This window comes from Aquarana catesbeiana, linkage group LG01, assembly GCF_042186555.1.
Source record: "Aquarana catesbeiana isolate 2022-GZ linkage group LG01, ASM4218655v1, whole genome shotgun sequence".
NCBI classification, from domain to species: domain Eukaryota; kingdom Metazoa; phylum Chordata; class Amphibia; order Anura; family Ranidae; genus Aquarana; species Aquarana catesbeiana.
In genome coordinates, this window is record NC_133324.1 from 552264061 (window position 1) to 552279998 (window position 15938).

A 15938-nucleotide genomic window follows, 5' to 3' on the forward strand; every position below is an offset into this window, starting at 1 on the left:
GTCCTCCTCCGGTCCCCTTCTGTGTGCTCTGCCGACTCCCCCCTCCTTTTCCGCTCCCCCTCCGTGCGCACCAATAAAATTGTAAAAAAAAAATGCTACTGACACAGTCCACGCCTCATCAGAGCCACCCATCAGTGCCCATCATTGCTGCATATTAGTGCCACTGTCAGGTGACATTAAAAAAAGTATTGGTAATTGGTATCGGCGAGTACTTGAAAAAAGTATCGGTACTTGTACTTAAAAACGTGGTATCAGGACAACCCTAGTAGTAAGTGACTCAGAAGTCAGTAGTAATTGATGCAGAGGTCAGTTGAAAGCGATGCAGAGATCAGTAGTAAGTGACATAGAGCTACAGAGGTCAGTAGTGGACCCAATTTATAGCCAGTGGACCCAATTTATAACCTTGTACATTAGCCCACCTCTATCAGAACCCCCCCTCCCCCACTTACAACTACTCTCAGACTTGTTTTAAAAAAACACTGCTACTCCACAGGGCTCTCAAACCACTGATTTATCGCTTTTATTTACTGCATACAATCAATGCATAGCTCCCAACTGTCCCTAATTTGGAAAAACGTCCCTCTGTCCCTCTTTCCTCCTCATTTGTCCCTCATTTTGGTCAGATCTATATAGTTGTATATAAAATACACTATTTATCTTTCAAAAAGTGTTTCCCGGTGCTAAACCTTTCATCCAAATTCAAAATTGTTGCATTTGTAAATTTTAAAAGCTAGTATAAATGAATAGTAGTGGTTTAACTAATATATTTTTTTGTCTAAGTCTTCCTTAAGGGGGTGTGGCAGGGGGTGTGTCTTATGTCTACATACTTTTGCTAATAGGTGTCCCTCATTCTTATCTCAAAAAGTTGGGAGGTATGTCAATGTCATATAAACGTTGTAATGGGGGATATACATTTCAGACTTTCCAATACCCCTAAGTCTAAGGCCTCCTTTTTATGGCCATTTAGCTGCATACACTGGATTCCAGTGGCAAGAATCAGTGGATTCTTGCCACTGGAATGACAGATGCACACGAATAGTGGCAGACGCTCAGCCTGTATAAAGTAACAACAGGCTGACAGAGGCGTCACTTTTCATGTAACTGCACAGTGCACACCAGGCGATTACTTGCAGTTAGGGATGGGTGTCCCAAGCGCAGACGCAGTCAGATGCGTCGTCCTGTAGGTGGCAGTATAACCTGAGGGTTAAAGATGTTTTGTATCCATGTACTCCAAGATTAGATTTTTATGATGAGTACATAAATCCTATTTTTATATTTATAATGAGTAACAAAATGTATTTTAATTTGCACACACAATTTCAATGTTTATGATTCATTATCAACTTTTTTTATTTAAAAGCTAGCATTACTAAATTAGGTATTGCATTAGTTAGCAAGCACATTACCATGAGCAGTGCAGACACTATAATTTTTGCCAGCTTCTCAGTGGTTGCCTGGAGATTAACTATTTTCAGTAACATTTGCACTCGTTCTGAAAACTGTCGAGTCATTGCTGTAATTCTCATCAGAAGAATGAGGGTAGTAAACTGCTGTTGATAGCTGTGAACCCAAACCACCTCTTACTGGAGAATGAGCGGGAGGGAGAAGAAAGCAAAGCTCACAAAAGTATTCAGGCAGGGCTATTCAAGCTTTTCTTTGCAACTGAGGTATTTTAAAACTATTACATTAAATAACTAAAAAGTATTATTGTCATGCGTAGGTGGAGAGATAGGGACACTTAAAGCATAATTCCATGTTTCTGACACATTGGGTGGATTTGTTAAAGGCAAATCGACTGTGCAGCTGCACTTGTTTTCTTTAGAAAATGTAAATGTGGCAAAGCCTCATTTTGTGCAGAATACCCAATCAGGAGCAAGGAAATTAGAAAAGAAAAAAAGCATTTTTGCTTGCACATGATTGGATGATGGAAATCAGTGGAGCTTTACCACATATTCTGAGCAAAATAGTGTAACTGCACTTGCAAAGTGCACAGTCGATTTGCCTTTAGTAAATCAACCCCTTTATAAATAAGTACAGTAAAACCTTGGTTTGCGAGCATAAATGGTTCCAGAAACATGCTTGTAATCCAAAGCACTTGTATATCAAAGCATTTTTTTAACAGGGTATAAAAGAGAAGAGAGACACCTCTAAGTGTAGCAATATGTTGCTAAATGTTGTACCTTTCTTAAAATTTAACCATATTGCTACACTTAGAGGCTCCTCTCTTCTTTTTTATACTCAGTTGTGACATGATGCTACTCTTATATCAAGGCATCGCTTGTATATCAAGGCAAAATTTATTAAAACATTTTGCTTGTCTTGCGAAAATGCTTTCAAACCAAGTTACTCTCAAACCAAGGTTTTACTGTATATTGAAGTCTTCAACTACTGTGTGTGTGTGTGTGTGTGTGTGTGTGTGTGTGTGTATATATACACACACACTAGGTATTCTTTTATTTCACACAGGTTTTAATGCATGTAGAGAATTCCAGATACTGTACTTTTACTGCATTTCCAAACCTATTTATTAGGTTTCATTCACATGTCAGTAAAAAAGTGTTTTTTATTTTCAGATCAGCTGTATTGTTTTCAAAGGAAAAATATTCACAAAGGCGTATAAACATTCACTGCGTTCAGATCCGTAATAAAAAATCAAAAAACTGCATCTGAGGACACACTGTATGTACAGTACCTTGCAAAAGTATTCACCCCCCTTGGCATTTTTCGTGTTTTGTTGCCTCACAAAGGATTTGCATTATTTAATTTACAGAGCATGCCCACAACTTTGAAGATGTGTTTTTTTTTTTTTTTTTTTTATTATTGTGAAGCAAACAACAAATAGGGCAAAATAACAGAAAAAAGTCAATGTGCATAACTGTTCACCCCTAAAGTCAATACTTTGCAGAGCCACCTTTTGTGGCGATCACAGCTCACAGCTCAAGTCGCTTTGGATAAGTCTCTATGAGCTTGCCACATCCTACCACTGGGATTTTTGCCTATTCCTCCTTGCAAAACTGCTCCAGGTCCTTCAAGTTGGATGGTTTGCGCTTGTGAACAGCAATCTTTAAGTCTGGCCACAGATTTTCTATTGGATAGAGGTCTGGGCTTTGACTAGGCCATTTCAACACATTTACATGTTTCCCCTTAAACCCCTCAAGTGTTGCTTTAGCAATGTGTTTGGGGTCATTGTCCTGCTGGAAGGTGAACCTCCGACCGACCTAGCCTCAAATCACCCACAGAGTGGTACAGGTTTTGCTCAAGAATATCCCTGTATTTAGCACCATCCATCTTTCCCTCAACTCTGACCAGTTTCCCAGTCCCAACTGCTGAAAAACATCCCCACAGCATGATGCTGCCGCCACCATGTTTCACTGTGGGGATGGTGTTCTTTGGGTGATGTGATGTGTTGGGTTTGCACCAGACATAACGTTTTCTTTGATGGCCAAAAAGTTCAATTTTAGTCTCATCAGACCAGAGCACCTTCCACCATACATTTTGGGAGTCTCCCACATGCCTTTTGGCAAAGTCAAAACGTGGCATTTTGTTTTTTGCTGAAAGTAATGGCTTTCTTCTGGCCACTCTGCCATAAAGCCCAACTCTATGGAGCGTACGGCTTATTGTCGTCCTATGTACAGATACTCCAGTCTCTGCTGTGGAACTCTGCAGCTCCTCCAGGGTTACCTTAGGTCTCTGTGCTGCCTCTCTGATTAATGCCCTCCTTGCCAGGTCCATGAGTTTTGGTGTGAGGCCGTCTCTTGGCAGGTTTGCTGTTGTGCCATGTTCTTTCCATTTGGTTATGATAGATTTGATGGTGCTCCTAGGGATCATCAAAGATTTTGATTTTTTTTTTACAACCTAACCCTGACTTGCTCTTCTCAACAACATTGTCCCTTATGCCGCGTACACACGGTCGGACTTTTCAGCTACAAAAGTCCGACAGCCTGTCCGACATACTTCCGGCGTACCTTCGGCGGACTTGCGGCAGACTTTCTAACGAACGGACTTGCCTACACACGACCACACAAAAGTACGACAGCCTAGTACGCGGTGACGTACACCAAGTCCGACGAGACTATAAAACGGAAGTTCAATAGCCCGTATGACACCCTTTGGGCTCCTTCTGCTAATCTCGTGTTTATCTCGTGTTAGTAGAAGTTTGGTGAGAGACGATTCGCGCTTGTGAGACACGTATTTTTCAGTTCGTTTTAACTGTTGTTCAGTCTGTGCTTGTGAGGTTTGTATCTGCTTTTCAGTGCGTTTGGTCAGTTGGCATTGAGAAATCTTTGTTTTATTGTCCGCTCGTTCCTGATTTTCAGGTCGTTCTTCACAGGCCTTGCTGTTCTTCAGTGCGTTCTGTTAAGTGCGTTCTGACCAGCCGACCGTTTTGAAGCCATGTTACCTGTACGTACTCGTCGTCGAGCTCATGCATTGTATGTGCTTGGTGCTGTAGTTTATTCTTCAGACCAAGACCAGTCCATGAACAGGGCGAGGAGGAGTTCATGGACCAAGAATTGGTTGCTCCAGCGTGACCAGTTCTGTCACATGCCATTGCTCCGTGAGATCCGTGAGAATAATCCTGAGGATTTCAGGAACTTTCTCCGGATGACGGACCCCGTTTTTGACCGTTTGTTGGCTTTGCTGACCCCCTATATCAGCAGGCAGGATACCTGCATGAGGCAAGCCATCACTCCGGAGCAGAGGCTAGTTGCCACGTTGCGGTACTTGGCGACAGGGAGAAGCCTGCAGGACCTCAAGTTCTCGACAGGCATCTCCCCCCAGGCTCTGGGGATCATTATCCCAGAGACCTGTTCTGCCATCATCCAGGTCCTGCAGAAGGACTATATTAAGGTAAGATATTTTTCTTTTATTAGCATCACATGTTCTTTTATGTAATCTTTGATAATGTAATGTATTTCTTGCTTCAAACACTACTTACCATCATTGCAATATAGTGTGAATGTCCCCTTTTTATCCTCACACATGCTGAATTTTTTTCCTGTTATTTTTTGTCATGCATGTATATTTTCCTTCAATAACCTCCCCAGCATGCAATGATGGGAACATATCCACCTAGTCTACTCATTTTGAATGTATTTTGTTTGAGTGTATTTAGTGTGCTTATAATTAGCAATTAGCTAGATTTACCAACCCCCCCCCCCTAAACTCACTCCAAATAGTGTGCTGATAATTAGCAATTAGCTTGATTTCCCAACCCCCCCCCCCCCCCCCCCACCCTCGTAAAAATTTGCTTGAATGTTCTGTGGTGTTGATTTGTCTAAAGCAAATATATGTTGCACTTTGCAAAATGCATGTGCACTCTACAAGTGCATTTGTTCCAGTGCTTTAGTAAATGAGCAGAAGCTCTGCTGATTTCCATCATCAAATCATATGCAAGCCACAAAGTGTTTTCATTAATTGCCCTTGCATGTGATTGTGTACTCCTTGCAACATGAATGCCTTTTTACCTTACCTCATTTACTGTAAGCTGGTTAGCAACTGCACCTGCAGAGTGCGACAACTGCAGTCTTGTAGCCTTTTTAGTCCCTAAATTCCTGCGTGTCCTAAAAGTAATCTTTTTTAGGGATTTCACAACCCCCTAAAATGTAATCAATGTTCCATCAGAGGGGGTGAGCAATCTGATAAGTGTGCCTTTCCATATTAGTTATTCCAGAAGAATTAAATTATTTAATGTTATACTGATGCTGGGGAATAATGTTTTTAATTGTATAATTTTCTTGCAATGTTAGCTTCAAAATTAATGATTTTGGTTTTCTTGTTTGATTCCCCAGTTTCCTTCAACGCCACAGGAATGGCAGACTGTGGCATCCCATTTTGCCAGCCGTTGGGACTTTCCCAATTGTGGAGGGGCTATAGATGGGAAACATGTCCACATCGTGCCACCACCCCATTCGGGGTCATACTATTTTAATTATAAGGGGTTCAACAGTATTGTTTTAATGGCGGTGGTGTCGGCACACTATGAATTTTTATATGTGGACGTGGGGAAGAATGGCCGGATGTCGGATGGAGGAGTATTTGCCCAGACGGAGTTCTGCCAGCGTCTCCAGAGTGGTGGCCTGGGATTGCCACCTGATGCGGATAACGTGGAAGGACTCCCCTTTGTCTTCATTGCCGATGAAGCCTTTGCTCTCAGCAAGCACCTCATGAGGCCATTCCCCCAAAGAACCCTCACCCCGGAGAGGAGGGTTTTTAATTTCCGGCTGGCCAGAGCTAGAAGAGTGGTTGAGAATGCGTTTGGAATTCTGGCCAGCCGGTTCCGCCTGTTTCAAACATCCATTAATTTGGCGGAATACAAACTTAATTTTATCATTTTATCGTGCTGCATTCTGCACAACTTTTTACACAAACATTCTGTAAATTATATAGGAACAGTTGGGCCTGAGGCCGAACTTATAGATGACAACCTTACGGGCCTGGATACTGTCCGTACTGGCTTGGCCCCCCAAAGTGCCCGTCAAGTTAGACAGCAATATGTTAATTATTTTATGGGTAGGGGGGCCATTGCAATGGGCCAGGATATTTAATTTTTTAAAATAAAAAAAATATTGATGAAATCTGGAATTATATTTATTGCTTGCCTTTCTTTTGGGCTTTCTCCTAGGTTATGGTCGAGCAGTTGTAGTGCCAACTGTATTTTCTTTTTAAATGTCTAAATAAGCTCCATTGCCACTGTAAACAACTTTTTTACAATTATAACCAAACTGATACTGAGCATTGAAATAAGGAGATGTTTTTATTAATCGTTGTTATGCATTCAGTTATGCATTTAGTAGAAAATGTTCATAGACAAAAATATAATGATATCTTAATAATTAGCAAAAATATTATTATATTTAAATATTTCTACATAATCCACAAAAAAATTTTTTTGCCTTTTTGATTTTCGCAAACAGGCTTTTTTTGATTTTTTTTTTTTTTGTTTTTTGAAAAATCAAGTTTTTTCATTTTTTTATTTTTTTTTTTGAAAATCAATATTTTTTTTTTTGTTTTTTTGAAAATCAAGTTTTATCTTTTTTTTGTTTTTTTTTAAATCATTTTTTTTTTTTTTTTTTTTGTTTTTTTCAAAATCAAGTTTTATCTTTTTTTTGGTTTTTTTAAAAATCAAGTTTTATCTTTTTTTTGGTTTTTTAAAATCAAGTTTTATCTTTTTTTTGGTTTTTTTAAAATCAAGTTTTATTTTTTTGTGGATTTTGTATGTATTTTCTAGAAACAGCCCTCCTTTTTTAAATTATGTTAAACAGCCATATATGTTCAGCCAAAAAAAAAAAAAAGGCCCAGAATGGGGTCAGCAAAACAGGAAATGAAGGACATGATCGATGTTTTGGGCTTTCAAAAAGGGCATTTAGATTCTACCCAAAACATCAATCATGTCCTTCATTTCCTGCTGCATACGATCCAGCCGATTACGCATTTCATCGATCTCCCTGTTTCAGGCCATTATTTGACCAATTAGCCGTTGGGCACTGTCTGAGGTGAAATAGTCACTTCTTGTACCTAAAGTGGAATGAAACCAAAAAATGTGTTTAGAAATATGCACACATACATAGTTTACCTTACCATAATAAAGCTGTTGTCTCAGACACTGACCTGGTGGGGTGCCCATGTAGCATAATTCCTCCACATCCTCGGGGGTGGCACTGTTGCTTGAATCAAGCACAACCAGATCCCCTAAAATAGAGTAGAAAAATTACATTAAAGAAAAGACAGCCATGCATAGATTACCGTAAGCTGGTGTGTCAGACACTCACCTGGTGGGGTGCCCATGTCGCCCACCTCTCCTTCCTCCACATCCTCAGTGGGACTTGGGCTGATTTCCCAATCATGTTGTTTGGCTTGGGGTGGACTGTCTTCTTGTTGGCTGAGTGATTTTTCCCCTATGTGAAACAAAAAATTAGTAATCTACTTAGCACACAGATATTTTAGTACATAGTAATTTTCAAACATTTGGAGTGAAGTGGTTTGTGTAGAGTTCCTATTTTACCTCAATATTAAAAATTATAAAGACATATCGGATAGATAGATATCTAGATATCAATATCTCGAAATATAGTTAATAATCTTTTGATCTCTCTCTCTCTCTCTCTCTCTCTCTCTCTATATCTGGAACAAAATCTAAATATATAACTAAATGTAAAGAAAAAAAAAAGATAACTTAAAATATTACAAAAGAATGTTTTACATTTCTATATCTATCTATCTATCTACCTATCTCTATCTCTCTCTCTCTCTATATATCTATCTATCTATCTATCTATCTATCTATCTATACACATATAACGAGGTTTATTAAAAGATCGTTTGAAACGATGAGCAAAAAAATCGTATAGGAAGGAAAAGCACATGGAGCAGTATACAAGGTAATAAACACAAGAGAAAAACACGACAAGTACTTACTTTTTTTCAGCACTTTAAGGATCCGTCTGTATTGATCCGGCTCCCTGAGCTTGAGGTCAGACCATCTTTTGCGAAGTTGATCCTTGGAGCGCTGGACCCCAAAAGAAGCCTGCAAAGTGTCCACCACCTTCGCCATTATTTTGGCCTTGCGCAAATTTGGCCGGGCGTACGGCCCATACTTCCCATCATAGTCCTTTTTTTGAAGAATGGCCACCATCTCCACCATCTCTTCAAAACTCATATTAGAGGCCTTAAATCTAGGCCTCACAGATCTGGTTGACGTTCCAGCCTCCGGGCTTTTTTCGCTACCTGAGGTAGATAACATGTCAGGTGTCTCCGCCATTATTTACCCCACTACGCGCCGTAACTAAAAATGGGCGGAGAACATGAGTTAAAATCGAACGTCAGGGGCGGGCGACGCAGGCGGAGTTTCACACATGCGTAGTGTATAAAGAGGGGCCTTGCGCACGTGTCGTACGTACGTTCTGTGCGTCGAATTAGGGGGCGGAGAACATGAGTTAATTTTGAACGTCAGGGGCGGGCGACGCAGGCGGAGTTTCACACATGTGTAGTGTATAAAGAGGGCCCTTGCGCACGTGTCGTACGTACGTTCTGTGCGTCGAATTAGGGGGCGGAGAACATGAGTTAATTTTGAACGTCAGGGGCGGGCGACGCAGGCGGAGTTTCACACATGCGTAGTGTATAAAGAGGGCCCTTGCGCACGTGTCGTACGTACGTTCTGTGCGTAGGTGATAGTGGACCAGGACGTTACAAAACGAAGGTAATTTTAAATAATTTTTTTTTTTTGGTTTTAGGTCATGACTTTGTAGCAAGCGGCCTATATGGCTTGATAGATTGATGAGGCCTACATAGGGAGAAGATGATGAGGGGTTAGCAGAAACCTAATAATAAGTGTTTTTTGTCTTGTGACTTTATCTTTTCCAGATATAATGAATCCCCTATTTAAGGATCCAGAGTTCCTTACAGCTTTCATAGCTAAATATCGAGAGATGAGGAATTTGTGGGAGGTGAAACACCCTCAGTATTATGCAAAGCATGTGAGGAAGTCAACGCTGGAGAGACTTCTGTCCTTTGTCCAGGCGACCATCCCGGAAGCAACAATGGAGACATTGCTCAAGAAAATTGGGGTCTTGAGGAATATGTATAAGAGGGAGCATAAGAAGATCCAGGAATCAATGAGATCAGGAGCATCAGCAGATGATGTTTATGTACCCAGGCTGTGGTACTACAATCAACTCCGTTTTCTTGATGACCAGAATGAAGCTAGGGCATCACTTTCAACCCTTCCCTCCACCCTTCCCTCCACCCTTCCCTCCACCCCAGCAGAGGCTGATGAGGAGCAAGCTGGGTCTTCCATCCTGGATGAACCGGATATGACCATCTGGAGTCAGGTAAATTATATTAACAAATATTTACTGTACTAATATTAATGATGTTAACTGGATGTTATAATTGTCTAAAATAATTTTGGCCTCAAAATTGTGTATACATATCAATTGACAGGAGTGGCTAAATATGTTTGGCACCTGCTATAAAAAATTAGGGTGTCTGATTAGACTCTTTTATTAAAGAGATGTATTCACATTGAATTTGCTAGTCATGAGAAGCAAATTGTGTGGCATTGATGAACCCCAAATAAATAAATAAAACTATGTCCTTTTTTTTATACACAGGATGAGTCCATCCAGGAGGAATGTGTGGAAAGTGGCAGGCAGGAGGAGACCGGGCCCATGGACAGCCTGGAGGAGGGCGGATTCTCCATCATCCTGGAGGAGGCTGGGCCCAGTGTCAGGCAGGAGGTGGCTGGTCCCAGTGAGGTGGCTGGTCCCAGTGAGGTGGCTGGGCCAAGTGAGGTGGCTGGGCCAAGTGAGGTGGCTGGGCCCAGTAGGAGCATGACCCAATCACAAGTGCTTCCCCTCCACCTTCCCAAAAAAAGGGCCAGGAAGGGGACGGTCACACAGGAGGCATCCCTGCGCCTCATGCAAGAGGCCACCCGTTTTTTGAAGAGCCCCCCCGAAGCGGAAGAGTCCTATGGCTGCTACTTAGCCAGCAGGCTTCTTCAAATGGATTGGGAGCAGCGCCTCATTTGTGAGCGACTATTTGGGGAAACAATCCAGAAGGGGCTGCAGGGCACGCTAACACGAAACACCCAACTACATGAGGCAGCCCCCCCTCCTCCTCCTCCTCCTCCTCCTGCCACAACTGAAACACCAGAGCCACAGCCTCCAAAGAAGGCTGCAGGGAAGGCTGCAGGGAAGGCTGCAGGGAAGGCTGCAGGGCAGCGTGGAGGAAAGGCTGCAGGGAAGAGAAGAAAGTGATGACTTGGGTTCAGTCTGGTCTGACAGAAGACGCAGGCTGTTGTAGTACCACAGTCTGGGGACATCTATATCATCTGCTGGTGCTGTTGATCTCTGGGATTCTTGGACCAGATTGTGCTCCCTCTTATATGGACACCTCAAGACCCCCATTTTCTTGTACACATACTTTTTCCAGCGTTGACTTCCTCTTTATTTTATTTAGACCATAAATAAATGGATATTTTTTGAGTTTAGGTTTTTTATTTTAAATCATAGATTTTAGACACAATGTTTTAAATTAACAAGGGACAACAATCTCATTGATTTTGCAAAAACACAACAAAAATAGATTAAAATAATGTTAATAATGTTCGAGTGGTAAGTATTTAAAAAAAAAAAGATACATAACCAAAAACGGTTCTTTGGGTTAACTTTATATAAAAAAAATAACAAATCACTATAAAAACAAAAATTATAAAGGGTTCTTTGTGGTAACTTTACAAACATTAAAAAAAATTTAAAAAATATATATAAAAATGGGTTCCCTGTGGTAACTTTACAAAAAAATTTAGAGATAAACAGAAAAAAAGTTCCACAACAATCATAAAATAAATATCTGGATAAAAATTACAAGAAAAGATGACTCCACCAAAAAAAAAAAAAGTTTAAAAAGTATTATTAGTATGGAAACATTGTTTTGAAAAAGCATACTATATCATTCATGAGATCAAAGAGAAAAAGAATCCAGAAATTTGTTTGGGAGAACTCTGTTTGAATATGAAGAGCAAAACATCTTCGTTCTTTATAGCATTCGTAAAGAAGACATTAAATGCGCTGCTTTCAACGATCACAGATTTTGCAGCGTGAGGAATGTGCTACCTACAATACGAACACTAGTTTTACTAGACCGAGTGCTTCCGTTTAGTTTTTGCTTATGAGCATGCGTCGTTTTTTTGTCCGTCGGACTAGCATACAGACGAGCGGACTTCGGGGTCCGTCGTAGTTACGACGTAAAGATTTGAAGCATGTTTCAAATCTAAAGTCCGTCGGATTTGAGGCTAAAAAAGTCCGTTGAAAGTCCGGAGAAGCCCACACACGATCGGATTACCAGCCAGCTTTAGTCCGTCAGCGTTTGTTGGACTTTTGTAGACGAAAAGTCCGACCGTGTGTACGCGGCATTACTTGTTTGGGGAGTTCCTTGGTCTTCATGGCAGTGTTTGGTTAGTGGTGCATCTTGCTTAGGTGTTGCAGCCTCTGGGGCCTTTCAAAAAGGTGTGTATATGTAATGACAGATGTGACACTTAGATGCACACAGGTGGACATCATTTCACTAATTATGTGACTTCTGAAGGCAATTGGTTGCACCAGAGCTTTTTATGGGCTTCATAACAAAGGGGGTGAATACATATGCACATGCCATATATCAGTTTTTGATTTCTGAAAAATAGTTTTATATATATATATATTTCTAATTTTACTTCACCAACTTAGACTATTGTGTTCTGATCCATCACAAATAATTCAGATTAAAAAAAACATTTAACTAAAGGCTGTAATGTAACAAAATAGGTAAAAAGCCAAGAGGGGTAAATACTTTTGCAAGGCACTGTATACATGTAACCAGGTATAAGGAGAACAAAAAAGTATAATTTTACGCAAGTATTTACTGATCGTTATGAAGGATTTTTTGTGCTAGAAAAAAATGCGTAGGAAGATCAGTACTATTTTTACAGCTATATAAATGTAGCCTTAAATTACAGCACTCTGCGGTAATAAACCGCTTTTGTATGTGTTTTTTTTCTCAGAACCCAGTATTCAATCCAGGTATTTAAAGCAGTAGTGCACGATTATTAGAAACACAATAGAGTTCAATTGAATTAAACCTTTGTCTTTTTTGTTTTTTATTACAGCAAGTTAGAATATCTGAAGCTTTCTTTAAATTTAATTCAGTTTACATGTTAGAATAAACAAAAATAATAAAATAGAAGAAATGGTACAATGTATATGCTCCTCCTAAAACACGCATAGGACGGCGTTATGATAGCTTGTGCAAATATACTCATATGCTCTTCAACAAAGGTTCCTTTCAGACTGCCAAAGGCAAGACATGGGTTAAACAGACGGTAACTCCTATTTTGCATATGAACATAGCATTGCAATGATTCACTAGTAGGTTAGCTTGGTATGAATGACAATGCAGTAACTGAGGGACTTTGTAGACTTGCTAAGCAACATCAGTATGAAAACTGAACGAGAACTGCTGGACATTGCTAGAACAAGCAAAAGCTTTTGGCCTTTGGCCTCTTTTACGGGCACTGGCGGCTTTCAGGCAAAAGCTGTTTCATTAGAAGATCAGACAAATTAGGCTTCTGATTATTAGATAGAAAACACGGTGACAAGAATGTGGACTGAGTTTGAATTGGCTGCAGCTTCAGGTTTCCTTTTTATAACATGAATGCATTTTTTTTTTCTTGGAGGTTTGGATTTCTGAATTCTACATAAGTTGCTTTTTTACGTCACCATAGGAAGTAACTGGATAGTGACAAGTGAAGATCAATTGCATACCAGCCATAACAATCTGAAGAAATGGAGGTGAAAACATTGTTACAGACGTGCATAGGAGAGTTGAATATTTCTGCACCCAGGAACTGCAAGATCAGGTATGTATAATATTTGTGTTTTGTCTCCATTTAACCACTTATTCTGTAAAAATAATCCTGTACTAATATTTTAGTACCAACTTGATAAAATGTTTATATATTCTTTCAATATAATAAACCTACTTTAGCTGTAAACAAAAGAACGGGTTACTGGGTGTCAAGGGTTAACAACTGGCTGGAGGTGACCCAATATGTGCTTGGAGTACCAGCCTGCCTGCTGCACATGTCATGTCAGAGAGGACCTTCATCGCAGAAGGAAGGATTTTGTGACTGACCCACTGCTGATGTTACTGATGCAATCAATACACTGATATAAACTTATCGGCCTCTTTATTAGGTACACCTTGCTAGTACCAGGTTGGACCCCCTTTTGCCCTCAGAACTGTCTTAATTCTTCATGGCATAGAGTCAACAAGGTGTTGGAAACATTCCTCAGAGATTGTGGTCCATATTGACATGATAACATCACGCAGTTGCTGCAGATTTGTCAGCTGCACATCCATGAAGCAAATCTCCCATTCCACCACATCCCAAAGGATTGAGATCTGGTGACTGTGGAGGCCATTGGAGTACAGTGAACTCATTGTCCTTTTCAAGAAACCAGTTTAACATGTTTTGAGCTTTGTGACATGGTGCATTATCCTGCTGGAAGTAGCCATCAGAAGATGGGTACACTCAGTGGCGGTGCGTCCATAGAGGGCGCAGGAGCGCCGCCCCCTCTCTCCTGCACCCATCAATCTTCAATAGATAGATTCATGCATTGCATGAATCTATCTATTGTTGCTGCTGCTGCCCCCTATTTAGGTGTCCGGCCCCTTGTCGGGTGCTGGGCATCTGAATTACAGCGGCAGGGGTGTTTTTGGAAGTGCCTGATTAGAGCCCTGGGCTCTAATAGGCTTCCAAATTGGTAAACAGCGGGCACACTGCTGTGTGTTCACTGCTTACACAGTGCTGTGTTAGGGAATCGAATAAATGGCTTCCCTAACACTGCCCCGCCTCTCAGCCAATCAGGTGCACCGGGTCTGGTTACCTGTCACCTGATTGGCTGAAGCGACAGGCGCTGTGAATGGATGCCTATCGGCGTCCAATCATAGCAGAAGAGGATGGGAGAAGACATCAAGGACTTGGAGGGAGCGTGGAGGAATGCGCTGACCGAAGACAGGTAAGTGCCGGGCGGGGGGGACACTGGCAGCATTTGATGGGGCAAACTAGCGGCAATTGATGGGGCACACTGGCAGTGATTGATGGTTACAGTGGCTGCGTTTGATGGGCACAGTAGCTGCGTTTAAGGGGCACAGTGGTGCCAATTTATGGGTACATTGGCTGTGTTTGATGGTATCGTGGCTGCGTTTGATGGGCACAGTGGCTGCGTTTAATGGGCACAGTGGTGGCATTTTATGGGTACAGTGACTGCGTTTGATGGTACAGTGGCTGCATTTGATGGGCACAGTGGCTGAGTTTAATGGGCACAGTGGTGCCAGTTTATGGGTACATTGGCTGTGTTTGATGGTATCGTGGCTGCGTTTGATGGGCACAGTGGCTGCATTCAGTGGGCACAGTGGTGGCATTTTATGGGTACAGTGGCTGCGTTTTATGGTACAGTGGCTGCGTTTTATGGTACAGTGGCTGCATTTGATGGGCACAGTGGCTGCGTTTAATGGGCACAGTGGTGGCAATTTATGGGTACAGTGGCTGCGTTTGATGGCATAGTGGCTGCGTTTGATGGTACAGTGACTGCATTTGATGGGCACAATGGCTGCGTTTGGTGGGCACAGTGGCGGCAATTGATGGGCACAGTAGCTGCGTTTGATGGGCACAGAGAGGCTGCAATTGATGTTTTTGGGGTTTTTTTCAGTTTGCGCCCCCACAAAAATTTTGAGCACCAGCTGCCACTGAGTACACTGTAGTCATAAAGGGATGGACATGGTCAGCAACAATACTCAGTTAGGCCGTGGCGTTTCAATGATGCTCAATTGGTACTAGGGGGCCCAAAGTGTGCCAAGAAAATATCCCCCACACCATTTCACCACCAGCCTGAACCGTTGATACAAGGCAGGATGGATCCATGCTTTCATGTTGTCTATGCCAAATTATGACCTTACCATCTGAATGTCGCAGCTGAAATCGAGACTCATAAGACCATGTAAAGTTTTTTCCAGACTTCTATTGTCCAATTTTGGTGAGCCTGTGCAAATTGCAGCCTCAGTTTCCTGTTCTTAGCTGACAGGCATGGCACCCGGGGTGGTCTTCTGCTGCTGTAGCCCATCTTCTTCAAGGTTCGATGTGTTGTGAATTTTGAGATGGTATTTTGCATACCTTGGTTGTAACGAGTGGTTATTTGAGTTATTGTTGCATTTCTATCATCTCGAACCAGTCTTCGCATTCTCCTGTGACTTCTGACATCAACAAGGCATTTTTGTCCACACAACTGCCACTCACTGGATATTTTCTCTTTTTTAGACCATTCTCTGTAAATCCTAGAGATGGTTGTGTATGAAAATCCCAGTAGATCAGCAGTTTTTGAAATACTCAGACCAGCCCGTCT

The 15938-nt window shown here is 41.4% G+C and overlaps 1 protein-coding gene across 1 annotated transcript in view; it reads left to right on the forward strand.

Annotated features, from left to right (window-relative positions):
* Nucleotides 1-1530: 1530 nt before the first annotated feature.
* Nucleotides 1531-15938, forward strand: part of LOC141105785 (kelch-like ECH-associated protein 1A) — a 41349-nt gene continuing 26941 nt past the window's right edge. Inside the window, exons 1-2 of the mRNA XM_073595903.1 lie at nt 1531-1667; nt 13211-13393. The gene's annotated coding sequence lies outside the window, so the exon portion shown is untranslated. The remainder of the gene's footprint in view (nt 1668-13210; nt 13394-15938) is intronic.